Source organism: Triticum aestivum, chromosome 6A, assembly GCF_018294505.1.
Source record: "Triticum aestivum cultivar Chinese Spring chromosome 6A, IWGSC CS RefSeq v2.1, whole genome shotgun sequence".
Classification (NCBI taxonomy): domain Eukaryota; kingdom Viridiplantae; phylum Streptophyta; class Magnoliopsida; order Poales; family Poaceae; genus Triticum; species Triticum aestivum.
Window position 1 is genome coordinate 121,074,170 of NC_057809.1, and position 13,004 is coordinate 121,087,173.

Here is a 13,004-nt window from a genome sequence, read left to right on the forward strand (position 1 = left end):
GCGCGATGCTGACGAGGATCCACCAAGAGACGCTCCAGTACGGCCTTGCGAATGGCCGTCGGAAAATTTTATGGACCGTGCGGGAATTAAAGAAGAATTCAAAGCATATTTGCGCAATGCCGGTCTTGAGGATTTTGAGGCTAACAAATGCCCCCAGTATCATGATCTCACAAGTTCATTTGTGAGGAGGTTTGAGTATTCATCTTCGCGTAATTCTCCTTCAGTCATGTTTGATCTCTATGACAAATCTTATACCATGGACTTAGAGGATTTCACTTCTGCTTGCAAACTTCCATCATGGGGTAGTGTTAGGGATCCCCCTAAATCTGAATTTAGAAACTTTCTTGCTAGTATAACTGTGGGGGAATCTAGAGATATAACGCAGGCTACCATAGGGAGCATTCACTTTCCTGCTATACATTATTTTGCTCTCTTCATCGGTAGATGCATAAATGCTAAGGATGAAGCATGTCACATGTGTGTCCCTGATCTTAGCATTCTTAGGAGTGCTGTGTTAGGAGACCAATCTTATCATATGGGAGCCATTGTAGCTCGTAGGTTGCATCATAATAGACATAATGGAGATTTCTTTGGAGGAATTTATGCAACCCGCTTAGCTCATTTTCTTGAGATAGACATTCGTGAGGGTGATACGGAGTTGCCTCCTGCATATTTAGATTATAACTCTATGGCTTCGCACCAGTTTGTCGAGAGGCCTGAATCACCTCTCTTATATCGTTTAATTTTTGATAAACGACGTGTTTTCCGTATTACTCTCCCTGCTCCTGCCTTCTTTGATTCACAGACAAAAAGAAGATATGTTATTACCAGAGAGGAGGCAGAAGAGTACGAGAGGAGAGCGGAGGCAGCTCGACTCCACGCTGCAGCTCAGCAGGCGATAACCGCTGCACATCAGTATGATCCCAACTATTCTTCGTCGCAGTACGACCCCAGCTACACCTATGGGTATCCGCCAGGCTATCCCTGGCAATAGACCAACTTAGGCCAAAAGCCTAAGCTTGGGGGAGTACGTATTTCTCACCGACATTACATTTATGTTCACACACACTCATTGCTAGATGTCGGTGCTCATACTCTTTCACTGTAATATCCATGCTAGTTTATTTTCTTTTTCCTGCTTTCTTCTTGTGTGTTTGTTAAACCTTAAGAAAAACCAAAAAAATTAGTAGTAGTTTATTTTTCTGCTGTAGTAGTAATAATTAAAAAGAAAACCCAAAAATATTTCCCGTTCTTCTTTTGCTTGTTGGGAGCTTTCCTGTGTAAATAGTTTTATTTCTTTTCTTTTCTTTGGGGGTCAGTAGGAGAAGACCATAATTAAATTGTTGAAGTGGCTCTTATATGCATTATTGTTGATTTAACCAAGAGCCCATATTGCCTTGTCTTCTCCTGTTTATTGAATGCTCGCAGATTCCAGCTTAGTCCAATGCACGTACACTCTTATTATTATTCACACCGTTCGGTCGTGCAAGTGAAAGGCAATTATGATGATATATGATGGACTGACTGAGATGAGAAAAGCTGGTATGAACTCGACCTCTTTTGTTTTTGTAAATATGATGAGTCCCTCGTTCTTGATTCAGCTTATTATGAATAAACATGTTTGCAATGACAATTAGAGATCATAGTTGCTTGTGCCATGCTTGATTAGCTATGAGTTATAATGATTTACCTTGTGTGCCAACATGCTATTGAGATGGTTATGATGTGGTATGATGGGGTGGTATCCTCCTTTGAATGATTTAAGTGACTTGACTTGGCACATGTTCACGCATGTAGTTGAAACAAATCAACATAGCCTTCACGATATTTATGTTCATGGTGGATTATATCCTACTCATGCTTGCATCCAATGTTTATTAATTTTAATGCATGTACATGGCTGTTGTCGCTCTCTAGTTGGTCGCTTCCCAGTCTTTTGCTAGCCTTCACTTGTACTAAGCGGGAATACTGCTTGTGCATCCAATCCCTTAAACCCCAAAGTTATTCCAGATGAGTCCACTATACCTTCCTATATGCGGTATCTACCTGCCGTTCCAAGTAAATTTGTATGTGCCAAACTCTAAACCTTCAAATAAACATTCTGTTTTGTATGCTCGAATAGCTCATGTATCAACCAAGGCTGTCCTTATCTTCCGTGTTAGGCGGGTTATTCTCAAGAGGAGTGGACTCCGCTCCTCACTCACGAGAAAATGGCTGGTCACCGGGATGCCCAGTCCCATGCTTTATGCAAACTAAATCAAAATTAATTGCAAACAAAACTCCCCCTGGGACCTGATGTATGTTGGAGGCACTCGTTGTTTCGAGCAAGCCATGGATTGATGCTTGTTGGTGGAGGGGGAGTATAAACTTTACCATTCTGTTTGGGAACCGCCTATAATGTGTTTAGCATGGAAGATATCGCCATCTCTTAGTTGTTACGTTGACAATGAAAGTATACCGCTCAAAATACAATTTATCTCTATTTCAAAACCGAGCTCTGGCACCTCTACAAATCCCTGCTTCCCTCTGCGAAGGGCCTATCCATTTACTTTTATGTTGAGTCATCACCCTCTTATTAAAAAGCACTAGCTGGAGAGCACAGCTGTCATTTGCATTCATCACTATTAATCTATGTTGGGTGTGACTATGATTGGATCTCTTTTACCATGAATTACAATGTCTAGTCAGTCCTTGATCTTTAAAGGTGCTCTGCATTTATGTTTTGCGGTCTCAGAAAGGGCTAGCGAGATACCATCTTGTTATATCATATTATGATTGTTTTGAGAAAGTGTTGTCATCCGAGATTTATTATTATGACTTGCTAGTTGATTATGCTATTGATATGAGTAATTATGAGACCTGAGAATTATTGCAAATGTGGTTAGTTATGATCTATGCTGAAAACTTGAATGCTGGCTTGACATAGTTACAACAACAAGAGCAAACAGAGTTTGTAAAAGTTTTTCTTTCTTTCTTTCAGTTTGTCAACTGAATTGCTTGAGGACAAGCAAGGGTTTAAGCTTGGGGGAGTTGATACGTCTCCGTCGTATCTACTTTTCCAAACACTTTTGCCCTTGTTTTGGACTCTAACTTGTATGATTTGAATGGAACTAACCCGGACTGACGCTGTTTTCAGCAGAATTGCCATGGTGTTGTTTTATGTGCAGAAAACAAATATTCTCGGAATGACCTGAAACTCCACGGAACATCTTAGAAAAAATAATAAAAAATCCTCGCCAAAGATGAAGACCAGGGGGCCCACACCCTTCTCACGAGGGTGGGGGCGCCCCCCCCCTAGGGCGCGCCCCCTACCTCGTGGGCCCCCTGGATGCCCTCCGACGCCAACTCCAACTCTATATATTTGCTTTCGGAGAGAAAAAAATCAGAGAGAAGAAATCATCGCGTTTTACGATACGGAGCCGCCGCCAAGCCCTAAAACCTCTCGGGAGGGCTGATCTGGAGTCCGTTCGGGGCTCCGGAGAGGGGGATTCGTCGCTGTCGTCATCGTCAACCATCCTCCATCACCAATTTCATGATGCTCACCGTCGTGCGTGAGTAATTCCATCGTAGGCTTGCTGGACGGTGATGGGTTGGATGAGATTTATCATGTAATCGAGTTAGTTTTGTTAGGGTTTGATCCCTAGTATCCATTATGTTCTGAGATTGATGTTGCTATGACTTTGCTATGCTTAATGCTTGTCACTAGGGCCCGAGTGCCATGATTTCAGATCTGAACCTATTATGTTTTCATGAATATATGTGAGTTCTTGATCCTATCTTGCAAGTCTATAGTCACCTACTATGTGTTATGATCCGGCAACCCCGAAGTGACAATAATCGGGACCACTCCCGGTGATGACCATAGTTTGAGGAGTTCATGTATTCACTATGTGCTAATGCTTTGTTCCGGTTCTCTATTAAAAGGAGGCCTTAATATCCCTTAGTTTCCAATAGGACCCCGCTGCCACGGGAGGGTAGGACAAAAGATGTCATGCAAGTTCTTTTCCATAAGCACGTATGACTATATACGGAATACATGCCTACATTACATTGATGAATTGGAGCTAGTTCTGTGTCACCCTATGTTATGACTGTTACATGATGAACCGCATCCGGCATAATTATCCATCACTGATCCGGTGCCTACGAGTTTTCCATATACTGGTTTACGCTTATTTACTTTCCCGCTGCTACTGTTACAATCACTACAAAATACCAAAAACATTACTTTTGCTATCTTTACTTTTGTTGCCGCTACCACCACTATCATATTACTTTGCTACTAAACACTTTGCTGCAGATACTAAGTTTCCAGGTGTGGTTGAATTGACAACTCAGCTGCTAATACTTGAGAATATTCTTTGGCTCCCCTTGTGTCGAATCAATAAATCTGGGTTGAATACTCTACCCTCGAAAGCTGTTGCGATCCCCTATACTTGTGGGTTATCAATGGACTTGCAACGGGGGGAAAACAAATACAAAAAAGCCCTAGTAGTGTGTCGATGATGGACTTATAACTAGTTGTGATGGCTTGTATGAAGCCTTGAGTTGTGTGTCGATAGTGAACTTGCAACTGGGGAAAACACAACTACAAAAAAGCCCCAGGTGTGTGTCGATGATGGACTTGCAACTTGGGCAATGACTAGTAGGAATCCCCGACTTGTGTGTCGATAATGGACATGCAATTGGGGCAAAACAACTACAAAAAAGCCCTAGTTGCGTGTCGAGGATGAACTTGCAACTGGGGCAACGACTAGTAGGAAGCCCCGAGTTGCTTGTCGATGATGGACTTGCAACCAGGGCAAAACAACTACAAAAAAATAGCCCAGTGGCGTGTCGGTGATGGACTTGCAACTAGGGATACGACTATTAGGAAGCCCCGAGTTGTGTGTTCATAGTGGACTTGCAATTGGGGCAAAACAACTACAAAAAATCCCAAGATGTGTGTCGATGATGGTCTTGCAACTAGGGCTACGGAAAGTTTGGAGCCACAGTTGCATGTCACTAGTGCGCTTGCAATTAAGGCAAAATGGCTTGTAGGAAGCACCAATTGTGTGTCGATGATGGATTTGCAACTGGACAAAACAACTACAATAAAAGCCCACGCTACTGCTACAATTTACCTGTAGCACTGGGTTCTACCCCGCGCTACTAAGTAGTACCAGCGCGGCCCACTTACCCGCGTCACTGTTTAGTGTGTGCCTATAGGGTTTTTTCTAGTAGTGACATCACAATTACAGGTACCTGGGAGTATACCGAGGGAATGAAGAAAGTACGAATAGTTAACATAATATAGTCAAATTTTATTGTGAACTCAAAAAAATCATCATGTATTTTTATTTTATACATTCAACATATATTAAAAATCAATTTGAATTATTCATTGTGTATTAAAAATATACACAAATAAAATAAAAATAGAAAGGAAAAGGAAAGTAAAGAAAAGAAAAAAAGAAAAAAGGAAAAGAAAAAAAAAGACAAAGACCCCCTCCCCCATTAGGTATCAGGCCATTTGTTCGACACGATTAGTCGGAAAATCCTATTCGCTGCTCGCTGCGGCGAACTGTCGAGCGATCGCACAGGGGCAGCACAGCGAGCGGCAGAAATGAGCCAGCCCACACATAATGCGTCCAAACCTGAACCGGGTGTTTTCCTGTATTGTTTTTTTCTGGTAATTTTTCGGCTTTCTATTGTTTTTTATTTATCTTTTTTTTCGTTTCTGTTTCTTTTTCATTTTTTCTTTTTTGTTTCACTTTCTTTTTCAAGTTTCTTTTTCTTTTTCAGAATATGTTCGCAGATTTACAAAATTTTTATGATTTCCTTTTTTATTTATTTTTCTTTTCTTCTCTTCCTTAAAAAAATTAAAATTTTAAATTCTGTTGGTCTTTCCAAAAAAAGTTCAGTTTTGAAAAAAAATTCAAAAATTGTTCTTGTTACACAAAAAAGTACAAAACTTCTGAAATTCGGAAAATGTACTGGATTTCAGTTTTTTGTTCACATATTCAAAAAATGTTTGCGCTTCCAAATTTGTTCGGGATTTTTCAGAAGAAAAAATCTGTTTCAAAATATGTTCTCAAGATTCCAAAAATGTTCGTGTTTTAAAAAGTTGTTCGCACTTCCAACTTTGTTCGGAATTTTTCAAAATATGTTCTCAAGATTCAAAAAATGCTCGTGCTTTAAAAAATTGTTCACACTTCCAAATTTGCTCAGGATATTTAAAAATTGTTCACCGTTTCAAAATTTGTTCTCAAGATTCAAAAAATGTTCCTGCTTTCCAAATTTGTTCATCAATTCAATAATAGTTCATGATTTTCAAAAGTTTTCACAAATTCAAAAAATGTTCTGGAAGTTTTAAAAATGTAAACATTTTTATTTTTTGTTCACAAATTCAAGAAGTGTTCCCCTTTTTCAAATTTGTTCACATCATCAAAATGTTCCTGTTTTACAAAATTTGTTCCGAAATTAGGAAGATATTTTTATTTTGAAGAAAATAATCATAATTTTGAATAATTCAGTTGTAGGAGGTTGTCGGTTTGACCCAATAAATGGACTATAGTCTTTAACTGTCGCGCTGCTAATTGATCATGAGAATGTCTACATCGCAGTGGGTTGCACGGCAGGCCAATTAGTGTGAAGTCGTGTGTTCGATTTACAGCGGTAGCGCTATTTTCTTTTTTGCGATTTTTCATCTCGGGAACGTGCCGCCGCGTGCCACTGTAAATGGGCCGGTCCACGCTAGTCGCTCCTGTGCGAAGCGCCGGCATTTCTCCGCAGCGAGCGGCTTATAGGAGCTCCCCGATTAGTCGACACGCTGGCTGGAGCAGAGAGAGAGAGAGGAAGAGAGTCTGGCTGTAGTTGTAGGCGATTCTCTCTGGCCCAGCCCAAATAAGTCGCCTCCACTTGTCTTCCAAACGTTACCGTCGGCTAGGGTACGCGCAGTTGCTGCTCGCTCCCGCGGCTGCTGCTTCGCAGCGGCGACCTCTCCCAATGGCGCAGGTACCAGATCATTAGCGTTTACTTGTTTTTTTTCATCTAAAGAAGTCTTGTTGGCTTGTAATATTGTTATTTGGTCTCTTTCGCTTGATCTTATTAGGGGCATTGCGTAAATAGAAACCCTAACGAGCCCTTGCTGCGGTATCGTGTCTGGATTGCTCAAATTCCATCCAGAAATCACCCCGTTTGCTTGTATTTATGGGGAGCATTGAAAGGCTGGTGGGAAATCTCCCCGTCATCCTTAGTTTTCTTGGGGAAAGATTTTATATTTTGAAAAAAAGGCAGGTGGGGAATCATTTTACGATTTCTCGCTGCTGAAGTAGTGTAATTGTCTTTATTTTTTATTAGATACATGCCATTATATTATCCTCCAAAGAGTGGAGATGTCTGCGCTACCCGCTGTGCATAGCTGGGCGTCTGCATGAGCCTTCTATCGAATTTTGTGTCAGTTTTTATCTGGACCACTAAGTAATGTTACCCTTCTCACTTGGAATATGCTCTGGATCCACGTCCCACCCTCCTAGGGTACATTCGGTTGTAACTTTAGTTTTTTTTACTGAATTGTCCATTTCTTTATGTGTTCATGTTCGGTTCTAATTTAGATTCTTCTATATGTTTAGATGCAAGGGGCTGTGCCTTCTCCAGATGTTTATGCGCTGAGTGCAGCTGTAGTGAACCATTCTGAACACAAGGCACGTCGTCTATTAGGCACTGATTGGATATGCGTGAAGTGTGGTAACCCTTTTCCACCAAGCAAGAATTACCTCGCAAATCTTCCACATTTCAAGTGCACCTTTTGCAATGTTGAGGTGAGTCTACTCACTGAATTGCACTACTTCTTTGTTCAGTTATCCTGTCTACCATAACCATGTGGTGCTAATAATTTGCTTTCTGTTTTTGTTTCAGAATCAGACAAGTTACTTTTGGTCAATGGTAAAGTGTCTTGTCAATGATGTTAGCTTGAACTTTAAGATCTACAAGCAACGAAACGGTTAGTAATACTTGGTGTTAGATAAACTGTTGTATTGTTGTGATGTGCTGATGATTGACTGAAGGCTGATAGTTGGATTAGTGTGTCAACTTGCTATTTTTGCTTCCTGTTTGTGACGCCTTACAAATTGGATGACATATCAATGGTTTGATGATTTTTTTTAACCATATTCAGCGTGTAGCAAACAAGTATTATTGTTTTCTTTACAGGCACTGTGTTGTAATCCTGGTAGTCTGGTACTTCTATTTGTGCATAGAGATTGTGACACGTTTGATTTCCAGGTCAATGTGTACTTTTTGCATTGTTTGCTGTCTGTGATCTTGCAAGAAGGATGAGGGGTGCTCGTCATGGCTTGATCGAATCAAATCCATTCTCAGGCGATATCATGCTTAGATATTATGAACGAGAAAATGGCTATACTCTGCTTGAAGGACCAGAAGGAGGTGAAGATTATTATGTGTATGAGAACATGCTTAGAACGGCCTATCTGTATGGTATTCCCTATCGGCTCACAGGGTATGATAAAAAACTTAATTTACCTAAGCATTTCGCCAGAAGGCATTTGAAGATTAAGAGTTGGTAAGTTTAACAATGTGGTATTTGTTCTTTTCTATGTTACTTTTCCTGCTTAGGGTAGCTTCAATTTAATGGTAGATGGTGATTAGAGTGGTGCTGCCTCCTGCCAAAGGCTTGCTATCTTTCTACTTGTTTGTGATGCTTCCAATGACTGACTGAATTTCATCTGGGGATTCAGTTTCTTTATAATTGGCATATGCATGGACTTAGGAATGTGGGAGCAATAGCTATATTATGATGAATCTTGTTGTCAAGTCCCAAGATCTAGGTAAAATAATTGGCACATGCCCTTATGAAGTATGTTTAGACAACACTATTTGAAAGTAGCAGCAGAAAGACACACATAAGATGCACAAATATTCTGATGCATTTCCAGGCATATGCATAAGCTTTTGCAAAATTTGCACTTAGTGAGAACTGATCCATTAGTGACAGTCGTGCATTTACTGTAACATTGTTTCTGCTTCTCCTTTAATGGTAATTTATTGCAACAATAAGCCTCTAATTTGTCCTGTGCAGGTTTCGTGTTAAGACCATAGTTTTAAATAGCCGGCTATAGCCCCACTATAGCTCCGCTATAGCTGTTTGAGGGTGTTGCCGCTAAATGATTTCATGTACAATTTGCCGCTATAGCTCCGCTATAGCTGTTTTCTAGGGTCGCCACTAAATGCCATACCCCGCTATTTGAAACATTGGTTAAGACTGAGAACATTGAAGAAATCACCAGGCTGCTGGCCAATGGCATCCCATTGATTGGTACCGTCACTACTGGCAAACTGTTTAGATTCTTGGGTGCAGGCGAGATCTATCATTGCCCGATTTCATATGAAACTGCCCATGCTGTAGCACTTCATGGCTCAGGGATGTCTGTTGGGAGGGGTGATGGTACGCATGGAACCTACTATGGTTGTAGGAATTCTCATGGTGATCATGCCCACCCCTCCTATGAAAAGAAGGGCCTTGGAGGTGACTTCAATGTTTGGGCAAAGGATCTGGTAGGCCCCTATGTGTATGGGTTGAATATAGCTGATGACGATGATGCTGATCTGGTAATTGGTCGAGTTGACAGTTAGTTTATGAGTAGAACATGTTTTCTGGTAACATAGCTCACAAATTTGCATTGCAGACGAGCACGTCTACATCTGAACCGAATCAGCCAAATGACGCCATCAGGACAGCACGTATTAAAGCATTTACAGGAACATTAGACGAGCTGGAGCAATCTGTTGGGATCTTTGGACAGGTACAAATACTTGGATCTTTTTTGTGCAAAGCCTGTGATATTGTGGTTATAAATATTCATACTATATATAAATATATGTGTGTGTGTTACTAATTTGTTGATCGTGCGGCAGAAGTTATTTGATGAAATGGGAACTAAAACAGTTGATCTGGAGAGGAGGCTAAGTTTGTCATAGAGGTCTGTGCTCATGGAAACGGCAGGATACCCAAAGCTGAGTGGGCTCCATGCAATCTCTCGATACTTAGAAAATGTAAGTATCAGTACACTATAGCTAAATGGAAACTGCAACCGCGAACTGTTTTATAACTGCTATATATTGATATAGATGCAGGGAGTACAAAAGTTGAGTATCAAGAGACTGAGCGGGATGAAATTATTACTGGTGACGAGGTATGAGCACCAGCACACAGTTAATCAATTAAAAGCATCAGGTTAACCTAGATTGTTTAAGGTTTAAATTAATGTTTAGTCACGCAAATCTAACTTAGTACTCCCTCCGTTCACAAATACAAGATGTTTTGGATATTTCAATATGGACTAGATACTGACTGAAATGGGTGAACAAACACACTAAAACGTGTCTATATACATTCGATTCGGAAAAATGTTAGAACATCTTATATTTGTGAACGGAGGGAGTACATCCTTAACAAGCGTAAGAGTCTTGGCATAGGATCCATCATTATTTTTATTTGAAATATACTCTGTATAATTGTAAGACACAACCTGCTTGTAAGTAAAACAACCGTACACAACATATATAGGTATGGTCTAGTCTGGTCTTTCATATAACTCCTTGCCTACCTTTTTATGAATAATTTTATATTGAAGGATAAGCAACAATGATATACTCCAAGTGCCATATTTGGGTTTCCACTGTATGACATCAATAACTTCGTAATTTTTGCGAACCACACAAGCATGGCGGACTAGGATCCCTCTGACAAAATGCATTGACTTGTGATCATGGATAAAGAACTTGGTTTGCTAAAGAACGTCGTCAATGCAGAATTTTGTTTTGTATCTCAGCTAGGATTGTCTTGAATTTCTGTAATTTTTCGGATGTAGACTGAGGGAGAGGATGACGGTGCATATGTTATGGGGATCAGAACAGGAAGTTAAGCTTGTAGGCCATTTGCACTCTGTCATATACCAATTGGCTTGACCTAGGAGCTATAGTTTCTTTTCTTGGAGATTGTCGTTGCACTATTTGAATCTTACTTAGATGGTTGAGAGTTTCAGATTTCTTTTTTATAAATTAAATCCATAATGGCATCCATTGCTGTCCACAACCCTCTTTTGAATGAGTTGGGTGTGGAAAGGCCATTCTGCTATTGTGTACGTAGAGCCTGTTTGGGACTGCTCTGCTCCTTAAAATTCAGCTCCGCTCCGGAAAACACAAGCCAAACGGGGTAGCTCCACGATATGCCGCTCCGCGAAAAACTAGAATCTGGGGTACAACTCCTAGTTTTTTATGAAGCTCTTCAGGGGGTGCTCCAAAAAACTCTAGAAGCTGGAGTTAGGTGGAAATTACCCACCACTGCCACCAGTAAGTGGATACCCCTTCGTTTCTCCCCCCTCAACCAATCAAATAGATCCTTTCCACCAAATTTCTCATTCTTGAAGCTGGAGCTAGATGGCAGCCAAACATTCTCTTTGGTAGTACTATAACTTCTAGATGAAACTGCTCCAAAGTGAATTTAGTGAAGCGAAACCGATTTTTGTGAAGCGGAGCAGTCCCAAACAGGCCCGTACTCCCTCCGTTCCATAATGTAGTGCATATAGATTTTCTGAAAAGTTATTCTTTACAAACTTTGACCAACTTTATAAAGAAAATTATCTATATTTATAATACCAAATATATACAATATGAAAGTACATCTTGTGATGAATCTAATGACATGTATTTGGTATTCTAGATGTATATATAGTTCTCTACAAAATTGGTCAAAATTTGTGAAGTTTGACTTTCCAGAAAATCTATATGCACTACATTGTGAAACGGAGGGAGTATATAGTTAGAAGATTTTCCTAATCACTCCCACCTACTCTTCTTGCCACTATGGGTAGTGTAGCACGTGGCCACAACTTAATTCAATTAGGTGGGTTGTTTAGGTGATAAGTTCTTTGTCAAGATTTAAGAGACAAAATAGAATTGTCATGCGTTATAATTACAATTAGATTAAATCTTTTAAGGCCATGCAGAGCCTATAAGTGATCCTTGTTGTTTCTTGGAAGAGTTGGATTATGCAGACCGTTCACTTGCATTGGGCACTTCGAGGAACTACAAATTGGACCATTTGAGTTAATTCATGACATTAAATTATTTTTGTTTATCATTCGCAAGAACATGTATTATGTTCGATTGTCATGTGAAGATATCCAAGTTTTCTCTTATAGTGTATGCTGGATCTATCATCTCTGTTGCAATTCTATGAACTATGTCGATTTGTGTTGTAGGAAGAAGAGTTTATGGATGAGGACGATGACGAGGAAGAGGATGAGATCGATGACGAGGACGAGGATGATGACTACCTGATGTAGCTGCATCGCACTGAGCATGCATGTGCCATATCAGACTCCCATATTCTAGTGTGACAGGTCCTGTCATTAATCTGAATCAAATTAACAATAGTAACTAACCTGCATCATGAACTTCGGCTGAACCAGACGAACGATGTACCCAATGAACTTGTATCATATGGGCTATCAGATATTGAGCAATCAGCACAACTTGTGACATATGTACGTACTAATATGGCATACACGATGGTTGCTGGTTCTATGTCCTGTGGAACCATGCCTTTGATTAGTTTTTTTTGGGGTATACATGCCTTTGACTAGTTGCTCTGATGTCGCTATACTACGTCATAGACTAATAGGCATCTAAGTGGGACTGGAAAGCCTTGGTCGAGACGCGGCCTTGTTAGACTTCTTAGTCCAACTCCATCGCGCGACCCCAAACGGACGTTCGCTTTGTCCAGATTTTGTCTGTTTGGGGTGCCGATGGGTAGTAAAACGGACATCCATGTCCGTTTGGGGTTGGACGCGCCCAACGCGGCCGACTACCCCAAACCGTCTGCCTGCTCGCTCGTCCCCGCCTCGTCGTGCCCGCCTGCCAACGCGAGCCGCTGCCTCGCCACACCGCATGCGCGCCGCCGCCTTCGTGCCAGCTCCCCGCCTGCTCGCCTGGCCGCGCTC

At 40.8% G+C, this 13,004-nt stretch overlaps 1 long non-coding RNA gene across 1 annotated transcript; it reads left to right on the forward strand.

The window, feature by feature from the left end:
* Positions 1–6,908: 6,908 nt before the first annotated feature.
* LOC123130443 (uncharacterized) lies at positions 6,909–12,577 on the forward strand. The gene is made up of 9 exons (XR_006463828.1): positions 6,909–6,996; positions 7,614–7,802; positions 7,900–7,984; positions 8,266–8,563; positions 9,080–9,609; positions 9,687–9,803; positions 9,916–10,053; positions 10,129–10,193; positions 12,264–12,577. It is a non-coding gene; the product is annotated as an uncharacterized lncRNA (long non-coding RNA).
* The last annotated feature ends 427 nt before the right edge of the window (positions 12,578–13,004 follow it).